The sequence below is a fragment of the Petaurus breviceps genome, unplaced genomic scaffold, assembly GCF_028583685.1.
Source record: "Petaurus breviceps papuanus isolate PSGF00001 unplaced genomic scaffold, PetGlider_PUasm1.0 688, whole genome shotgun sequence".
NCBI classification, from domain to species: Eukaryota; Metazoa; Chordata; class Mammalia; order Diprotodontia; family Petauridae; genus Petaurus; species Petaurus breviceps.
Window position 1 is genome coordinate 2,275,531 of NW_027186457.1, and position 10,525 is coordinate 2,286,055.

Genomic DNA, 10,525 nt, shown 5'->3' on the forward strand with positions numbered 1-10,525 from the left:
GGGCGGCTTAGCGTCTGGTACCTTGGTTAATTCCTAAAATACAAATGTCAACCACACTTAATTGTGAATGAACTTTTAGTTCATTGTAAAGGGTTATAAAAGAATAAATGCTACCTCCCTTAGTTCCAGTCCCCTACATCACTGTGACAGTCAGCTATGGGCAAACACTTAATAAGCTGCTTATCCTAGTAAACTTTTATGTTAGGCAGCTGGGAAATCCCAAGGATGCAATATGCTCAACAACACAGTAGTTTGTGGTAGCAAATCTTCTTGTATTGTCTTAAAAATATTTATTTTTATATTTTTTGAAGGACCTCCAAGTTTTAGTAATGATGTTACTGAGATCAGATGCTAATGATTCTCCCATGGAGGGGGAAGAGAGACAACGAAAAAGACTTTTCATAATCACTGGACATTAAAAGAGTCCAAATGTTAATTTGGATTTATGACTTGCCAAGCCAATGACTTGATTGTGTAATCTCTATTTCCTTCACAATAAAGGCACTCAGGGATCGAATCTAAACCTGGCACTCTTTGCTAGGCCTAATCTAGGTCCACATGGGGATTCCCTTCTTGTTTATGTTAATTGCATTCTCAAGACCACACATGTTACACCACTCTCCAGGACCCCCTTTTCCGACCCCTTCCATTACCAATCTTTAATTTATTCATTATAAGTACATAGGACCCAATGTACTCTTGCTAACAAAGAAAAGAATCAGCTCAACTTATATGTCTCCTTTGATTTTCCATCATAGCATGGGCATGCAAATTCACGTCTATATGTCCATGCATGCCCTTGTGTATTTGGACAGCAAGAGTGAGTGGGGGGTAAGGAAGGGAAAGGGAGGTTAAAATAAAACTTGGGAGTTAGCTCCTTGAGTTACCTAGGTAAAAGGATGGCAAATAGGAGAGAACAGGTGGTAGGGATGAATTTTGAATGGAAAAGAGGAAACATTTGTTTCATATGGAAAGTTAGGCCTCTGGAGGATAAACTACCAGGAACATTGGAAGAATGTCTACCTGAAAGCCTTTAAACTTTTGTCCTGATCTGGAAACCTGAATTCATACCCATCTCTTCCATTTACCACTTAATTTCCATGGGTCTCAGTTTCTTCAACTCTACAATAAGAAGATTGGGTTAAATGACTTCTAAGGTCCCTCCCAGTTGCTTACCAATGATTCTAAGATCCTTCGGAGAGATAAGACTAAACTTCTCTAAGTCTATAATTACCAAATCAGAACAGTTCTGGCTGCTAGTTTTCCTGACAGACCACATCAATCTGATAACGTGATGTACAAGTCCAGAGCCTGAAGTTCCAAGGGCATGGTGGGGTGGTCTCGGTTCTCAGATAAGGAAAAGCATCTCATCCCTGAAATTTCATCTTTGTCTTGGATTACCACTGGCTATCTACTTACTGTAGGTGAGAGGCAATTAGAAATAGCAGATGAGAAGGTAAAAGGCTAGTCTTAGGTTTATGAAATTCTTATGTATATAGGCTACATGACCCAGGGAAAGTCATCTCAGTGTCCAAGGCAGTTCTCTGAAAATTGCTAATCTGCATAGGGTGGAGGGGGTTTCTACATTGGTCTGAGATTATAGGTCTAAAATGTGTGTGTATGTGTGTGCACATGTGTCTAAAATACCCTATTATAAGGAGGACATGAAAAGGATAGTTTGACTTAGTTTGAAGCTTTGGTCATTCTACCTGCAGTCTTTTTAACTCCTTCCTTGAAGGGGACCAGATATTCCTTCCTAGGATTTCATACTAGTTGTTCAAAACATTGGATCATAGAACTGAGAATTCACAAACTTCAATTTTCCTTTCATAGATGAGAAACATGGGGCTCAGAGTAGTCAAGCAATTTGTCCTGACACTCCATTTCAATTATTCTCCTCATTAGTCACTGGATAGGCATAAACACTAGACCCATGTGTAGAGGGGCCATTGCCTCCCATCCCTAGGAAAGTACCTATATACTGATATTATAACTGTGAACATAAGTGCTGAGGGGCTCATTTTCAAATCTTCAAGGTCCAAACATCTGAAAGGTCCTTGTTAAGTCATTCAATTGTCCTACTGAACAAATCTCTATGGATGATCTGGGGCGGGGGGGCGGGGGCGGTGCAGTGTTTCAAATGATCAAAACCCCTCCTGTCTTCAAGCAAAGGGCTATTTCAAAAGACACATTAGACTGTGACTTTCTTGAGAACAGGGGTCTTCATTTGCCCTTCATTGTATTCCTAGAAGATAGCACAGAACCTGACACATAGTGGCAAAACTTAGTATTGACCAAGTGTAGCAGACAGTACATTAGGGTCCTTCCTTGGAAGTTTCTTTTGCTTTTGTCTCCAGTTATTAAAATATGGGAATATCAGCTTTGATTTTCACCACATAACACTATCTAAAAGGTCAATGTGACTGGACAAATCAGGAGATGAATAGTCATTATTTAATGTTCTCTGCTTTACTCAGTCACTATGCATAATATCAGACTTGGAATGAGAGTGAGTTGGCCCCTCCCATTGGTCCAGGGGACAATGAAAATCAAATTAATAAAGCACTGTAGCCATCTACAGATCTAAGGTAGCAAAGATTAACTACTGTAGATAAAATGCATCTTGGAAATTCTTGTGAGCCCCCTTATGGATGAAAGCAAAATAAATAGGGTATTATTACATGTCTGAACCAATAATGATGTTCATTGTATTAGACTAGAAGTGTGACAGGAATAGGCAAAAGTGCTAACAAAGGGATGGGCTCCAGGAAATTTAGATCTTTTAACCCCTTTAACATGACTGTAGCATGCACAGATACAGATACTTATTCTGATTTTATTCTGGAGTCTAAAGTTTGTCTTTGCCAAGTGCAATAGTGTCAGTTGCCAGAAATGGCTGGCCTTTAAGCATCGTAACCTGGTTTGCAATAACTATAGCTTAAGTTGATAATGTCCTCAGGAATTAGCATTCGAAGGAAACTTAGAGATCATCTCTGGAACTCTTTTGTTTTATGAGTGAGAAAATTTAGACCCAGAGAAGGGAAAGTACTTGCCTAGGGTCATGTTCAGTTATTTCTACCATGTCCAACTTTTTTTTCTTTACATGACTCAGGATGTGTTCATTAGGGAGGGAATGTCAGGGCTCTGTCAGAGGTGAGGGTGAGGGGGAGTTTTGAGGGGAAAAGGTGAGGAGGCTGGAAACCCATTAGATGGCTCATTTCTTGGCTACAATGAGGACAGCAGAAGGCACAAGTCCCAGCTCCTGCAGAGATCTCTCCATACCGGCTTCAGAAAAGGCCCCAAGCTGCCAAGCAGCTGTACAGGGTCCTCCCCCACCTCCCCAGGTCTTCCCCTCAGTGTCACTGCGGCCAGCAGCTCTCTGGCCTTGAATGTTGGTGTCAGGGATGTCCCATCAGGTGGCAGAACGTGAATGCGACACTGGTCACCCTCTCGCTTAGTGGGAAGAAACAGCAGGGCCTGGCTGGGTTGCAGGGGACGTGACCTGTGATCTGGTGCCACCAAACTTCTTGGCTCTCTTTACTTTATCCCTCTCCATCTTCTCCCTGACTCGCTGTCAGGCTGCCTTCTCCCCGGCCTTCTCCCTCCTGCGCTCTGGGCTGCCCCGCGTGTCTCAAGCTCCCGCAGCCGGTGCCATGCGCCCTGCAGCTCCTGCTGTTCTCCACCTCTCCAGCTGCATCTCCTCTCGCCGCTCTTTCTCCTCATTCTTTCTGTTTCTAGGCCGCCAGCTCCAGCTTCCTCTCGGTCTGTTCCCGCATCTCCTCTTCGCTCAGAGATGGCTTCTCTTCCACCCTCGCTGACCCAGGCCCTTCAGGGCTGCCTCCCCCATAGGACGGGGGTTCGTGCCCCAAGGAGCGTCCCAGAGAGGAAGCTGGGGGCTCATCCACTTTCGGGTCATCTTCATGTTCCATTCACCAGTCCACGACAGCCCCCATGCCATGGTTCCCCGTGAGGCCCAGAGGCTTTTCCGTGCGCCCCTGCGGGAAGTCCATCTCCATGGGATTCTCCAGAGCCATCCGCTCCACCGTTCTGCCTCCGCCGGAGCCCAGATTCAGTGGCTCCCCACACTCTGTACGCTGGTGGGTGGCAGAGGGGGAGGGGGCTGAGGGTGGTTTAGGAGTGAGCATGAAGATGGAGGCAGCCCAGGAAATCGGAAGTGCGGGTCTTTGTGTCACATGGATGCTCTGCCTGCGGCCCCCCTCCCCCCCAATTTGGCTTTTTCTTAGCAAAAGTACTGGAGTAGTTTTCCATTTCCTTCTCCTGTTCACTTTACAGATAAGGAAACTGAGGCAACAGGGTTAAGGGTTGCCCATTGTCACATAGCTAGTGTCTTGATTTGTCCACTCATAGGAAAATGAGTGTTCCTGACTCCAGACCCAACATTCTATCCAACACACCACCACCTAGCTGTCCCTGTCTAAGGTCATATAGCAGGCAAATCATAGGGCCAGGATTGAAATCCAGTTACCATGATGCCAGCACACCATAATGTTTCCCAGCTACATTGTAGAATAGGAAAAAAAACAAGTAAACAAAACACTAAGTTTGGAATCATGAGAGGTCTGGGTTCAAAGCTAAACTCTGACCCAATTTTATAGCTATCAGAAAGGAATTAACTTTTGAGTCAATTTCTTGACCAATAAAATAGGGAAAAATCAGTTATACAACCTTCCTCACAAGATTTTTGTTTGCATAACTTTTACATTTAGTGTTATGATTAATCCAACAAGATGTGCTACTCTCCTCATTTTATGTGTAAGAACTAAAAGGACTTGTCCAAAGTTATACAGCTAGTAAGTGGCAGAGCTGGGGCATGAGCTCAGAATTTTTAACTACAAAGCCAGTGCTCTTTTAGAGACCTTTGTAGCTACATGTACAAATCTGGACATAGGAAAAGCTGGAACCCATGGAATTATGTTAAAAAAAAATCCTTGGGCAGAGCCAAGATGGCAGCAAAGAAGCAGGAAAACTCTGTGTGTTCCCCCAACAACTACCTCAAATATCTATAAAATATGACTCTAAATAAGCTTTAGGGCTACCAAACCCACAAAGTGACAGAGAGAAACAGATCTCCCACTGAAGGCAGCCCAACAGGTGGACAGAAAGGGTTCATCACAGTATGCTGGGAGTGAAACCCAGCCCTGTATGAGCCTGCAATTTTAACCTCAGGGCAGCCCAACCAGCCACAGTTGGAGGGATTTTGGGAGAGTGGATCACCAGCACTTATGGCACTTTCCAGAATTATCAACCCATAAATGCCAAAGACAAAATAAGAAGTCAGTGTGGACTTTGGAAACAGGGGTTCCAAGAGTGAGGTCTGGCCTGTGCCCCCAGAGGGAGAAGTGGCTAAGTTGTAGCAGCTGCTGCCATGTGGCTGCTTCAGAGCTCCTGGCCTGCAGATTGTAGGGGGACCAATCAACCATTCTGAAGATAATCTCTCTTACTTAACCTGCTTGGATCTGAATTGCTGTCTAGGGTAGAGATCCTGGGGTGTGTGACTAGGTGACAGAGCTGGTGGAGGCTTCAGGGAGAGCACCCAACTAATAGCTCTGGCAGCTATGAAAACCCCAGAGATTTGGGACAAAGTTCTCCTCTCTGGAAGCAGAATTCTACTGTGGCAAAAAGCTCAAAAGTCAAGTAATTGAATGGCAACATGAGCAAGCAAAGGAAGCAAAGCAAGCACAGCAATCCAATTTTAGACTCCTATTTTGGGGACAAAAAGGATCAAAGCATGGAACAGAAGGAAGACAAAGAAGTCAGAAATCCTGTACCAAAAGCTTCTAAGAAAAATATAAACTGGTTACAGGCCATAGAGAAGCTTAAGGAGAATTTTGAAAACCAAATAAGAGAAGCAGAGGAAAAATTGGGAAGAGAAATGAGAATGATGCAAGAAAATCATGAAAAGAAAGTCAACAACCTGACTGAAGAAAATAATACCTTAAAAAATAGACTAACTCAAATGGCAAAAGAGGCTCAAAAAGCCAATGAGGAGAAAGAATGCCTTAAAAAGTCAAATTTGCCAGATGACAAAAAGAATCTCCAAAACTCACTGAAGAGAATAATTCCTTCAGAAATAGATTGGAGCAAATGGAAGCTAGTAACTTTATGAAAAATCAAGATACTATTAAACAGATAAAAAAAAGAAAAAATAGAAGTCAATGTGAAAAATTTCATTGGAAAAATCACAGACCTGGAAAATAGATCTAGGTGAGATAAATTAAAAATTATTGAACTATCTGAAAGCCATGATCATAAAAAGAACCTAGAAATCATCCTTCAAGAAATTCTCAAGGAAAATTGCCCTGATGTTTTAGAACCAGAGGGCAAAATAGAGGTTGAAAGAATTCGCTGATCACCTCTTGAAAAAGATCCCCAAAAGAAAAGTCCTAGGAATATTATAGCCAGGTTCCAGAGTTCTCAGATCAAGGAGAAAATATTACAAGCAGCCAAGAAGAAACAATTTTGATATTGTGGAAACACAATCATTATAACACAGGTTTATGGAAGTTTCTACATTAAGGGATTGAAGGGCTTGGAATATGACATGCTGGAGGTCAAAAGAGCTGGGATTAAAACCAAGAATCACCTACCTAGCAAAACTGAGCATCATGTTTCAGGGGAAAATATGGTCATTCAGTGAAATAGAGGACTTTCAAGCATTTTTCCTGAGAAAACCGGAGTTGAATAGAAAATTTGACATTCAGATACAAGAAGCAAAAGAAGCATGAAAAGGTAAACAGGGAAAAGATATCATAAGAAATTTATCAAAGTTAAATTATTTACATTCCTACATGGAAAAACTATAATTGTAACTGATGAAACTTTTCTTGGTATGAGGATAGTTGAAGGTAATATAAATGTATATACATATAGGAGGGTATATGGGTGTATGAATACATATGTGAATGTGTGTATATATGTGTACAGGTATACATAGACAGAGGGCACAGCACGAATTGAATAGGAAGGGATGATACTTAAAAGGTGAAATTGAGAGTTGAGAGAGGAAAATAATCAAAGAAGATGGGGAGAGACAGAATGGGGTAAATTATCTCACATAGAAAAGGCAAGAGAAAACTATTACAATGGAGGGGAAGAACAGGAAGGGAAAAGGAAATGGATCAACCTTACTCTCATTGAATTTGGCTTAGGGAGGGAATCTCATACACCCTAAATATGGTATCTCACACTACAGGAAAGGGATGGGGGGGAAATGATGGAGGGAGGGCAGGCTGGGGGGGGAGGGAAGTTAGAAGCACACACTTTTGAAAATGGACTGGAACAAAGTAGAGAATAGAACAAGTGGGGTGCAGGAAAGGATGAAGGAAAATATAGTCAGTCTTTCACAATATATCCACTAAGGAAATGTTTTGCGTAAATACACATGTATAACCTATATCGAATTGCTTATCTCCCCAGTAAGGGTGGGTCATGAGGGAAGAAGGGAAAGAATCTGGAATTCAAAGTTTTAAAACCAAAAATTTAAAAAGATATTATTTTTTTTTCACATGCACCTGGGAAATAAGATATACAGGCACTGGGCTATAGAAATCCATCTTGCCCTACTGGAAAGTTGGAGGGGTTATGGGGGAGGTTACAGGAGAGAGCAGATTGGGGGAGGGGGTATACAGTGGGATCACTGTTTTAGGGTGGTGGGTAGGGGAAAGAAGGAGAGAAAATTTGCAACTCAAAATCTTGTGGAAATGAAGGATATGAACTAAAAATAAACAAAATTTAATTTAAAATAATCCTTGACCATGATTTATTTGCATAAATCATGATTTATGACCAGCCTATTGCTCTCCTTTGAGTTCCTTCAGATATGTCAATTGTACAGTAACTTCAGGTTTTTCTCTTTGCATTGTGATAAGGGAATAATGGCCAAAAAGCTTTGAGTATTTAATGACTCATAGTCTTTATTGTAACTTTTAATGACTAATTTTAATGGCATAATCTTATTTTACAAAATATAAGTTTTTATGAAATTTGATTTTCATTAAATAACCAGTTGAATTTTTTCAGTTTATGTGATACGAAATACAAAACTTGACTTAACCATAGCATTTAAACATTGAAATAAATAAGAGAGTCTTGGACATTTTTCAAAAATAAAAAGAAAATGGCAGAAAATATGGAACGATGGGCTGGGATTTAGGACATTTGCTGCCAATTTACAACTTAACCTTGGTCAAGTGGCCTTACCCCAGTATGTTTTATTGCTTTTCAGTGATTTCAGTAGTGCCTGACTCTTTGTGACCTTATCTGGAATTTTCTTGACAAAGATGCTGGAATGGTTTGCTATTTCCATCTGCAAGCCTACTTATTGACTGGATTCATTTTGCCTAGGGAACCTCAAGGTCCTTATCTCTTGATAAGACTGTTGATGGATAATTCCAGGATTGTAATGGTAAAGAAAAGAGATCTAAAGATCAACCTCAAAAATACAACATAGGAAATAATTATGTTACAACTCTGGGCAAGTCATTTAATATCTTAGGCTCTCAATTTCCTCTACTTGTAAGTGAGATTAGAAATTAGAAGGTCTCTGAAATTCCTTCCATCCCTAGATCTATAATCCTAAATTAGGGTCCTCAGGGAGCTGAGCTTTTGGAATTAGCCCTAAGATATCAAAAAAGCAATTTTTCTGCTATAGTAGTCAATGACTTCCTAAAGTATGTAACATTCCCCAGAAATAGCTAACACTAGGGAAATCTGGCTTAATGTGTATTAAAGATTCCACAGTATTCCAAATAATTCTTTTGTTGTGAAAATAATTTGTTTAGCATGGCTCCCTTTGTGTTCAATTTCAATTCTATAAATGCTTTCATAGATTTTAGAGCATTCCCCATTGAGAAAAGTAAAATGCCAGTTGAAGCAGCTGGGATCTAAATGGTGTAGTCTATGATGAACACAGAGCAGGAACTCAATAAATATTTGTGAAATTTACTTCATTGAGGACTGGTTTCCAAGGAAAACATTTACAACATCCAAAATTGATGGAAGACTAAATAGAGAGCTACTTTCTTTGTGATATTCCTGTGTCATGTAAAAGAAAAGGTGCTAAGAAGTCAAATGAGAAGAGAAGTTCACTTTTAAAACAAATTAAACAATTGGAAAACTACTTTCACTACATTTGGATGACACTTCAGCATTTTTACAAACATCATCTCCCTTGTTGTTCCTGACCTGTGAGGTGGTGAAGTCAGGTAACTTTGGAGTCAGTGGTCCAGGCTCAAAAACCAGCTGCGCCACTTGCAGAATATATAAAGTGTTGCCTAGTCACTAAATCTCTTTCGTTTTCTGTCTTGTCATGTATAAAATGAATATATATATATATATATATATATATATATATATATATATATATAAGGTTCCTTCCAGACAGTCAATCAATGCATCAACAAGCATTTATTATGTCCTTACTATGTGTCAGGCAGTCTGCTAGACCCTTGGAATACAATGGGAGAGAAAGCTAAATATTTCCTTTCCTCAAGAAACTTACATTAACTTCAGGAGATCATGTGCACCTTCAGAAGTATATATATATAAATGGTACTTGGTAATTTGCAATGGGGAGGGGCAAGGGAATCAGTAAAATATTCATTAAAAAAAGATCCTTTAGCTGAATTTTGAAGGGAACAAGGGATTCTAAGGGAGAAGACGGGGATGGAATGAATTCTAGGCATGGGGGACAGACAGTGAAAGATACAGAAAGATAGGATAGAGGGTAAACTGTGAAAATCAGCCAGAAAGTCCACTGGGCCATAGAATATGGTCGAACTTTAATCTATGATTCTAGGGATTTTGTATTTTATAAATGGTAAAACTGAGGCTGAGAGAGTTAACATGACTTTTCCCATGTCATATACCAAGTACGTGGCAAAGTCAAAACTTCTAACTGTAAATTTAGCTCTTTGTACTTCACTGAATTGCCTCTTAAAAAATAAAAACAAATAAACAAAATAACAACAAAGCCTAGAACCATCCTGTTTTCTTCCTATACCACAACCTTCAGAGCTTTTCATCCCACAGGATTTAATGACTCATTACTAGTCCTACTCACATCCAAAGGTTGTGCGTGTGGTACTCATTAAGAGGGAGAAAAATGGTCCAGAGATGTGTCTGTTTCCCCTAAGAAGGTTGGAGTCACTCCCACCAACCAGGAAGCCTTAGTTAGAGTGGAGAGGATGGAAATGAGCTGGAAGAGGAAGCAACAGAGGAGCTGAAGAATTAGTGGGTGGGGGGTGGTTATTTACATGATCTCTCCTCACTCCATCAACTTTATTACTCACCCATGTTCAGGGCTATTATTCCTTTTTCCCTGATATTTTCCTTGGATGAGCTGGCTCATTGTGAAGCTGACATTCATGGGCTTTGGGGGATTCACTTCCCTGAAGGTTAGGTATATTTTTGTGAGAAAGGGGCCTTGGATGCACAATCCTTCCAAAGCAAATTAAATATAAATGTGAACATAATGAGACACCAAAAAGAGAATTGTTATCATTAC

General features: G+C 40.5%; 1 pseudogene; it reads right to left on the bottom strand.

Moving 5' to 3' along the window:
* Positions 1-3,214: 3,214 nt before the first annotated feature.
* Positions 3,215-10,314, bottom strand: LOC138174186 (UBX domain-containing protein 1 pseudogene; annotated as a pseudogene).
* Positions 10,315-10,525: the final 211 nt, after the last annotated feature.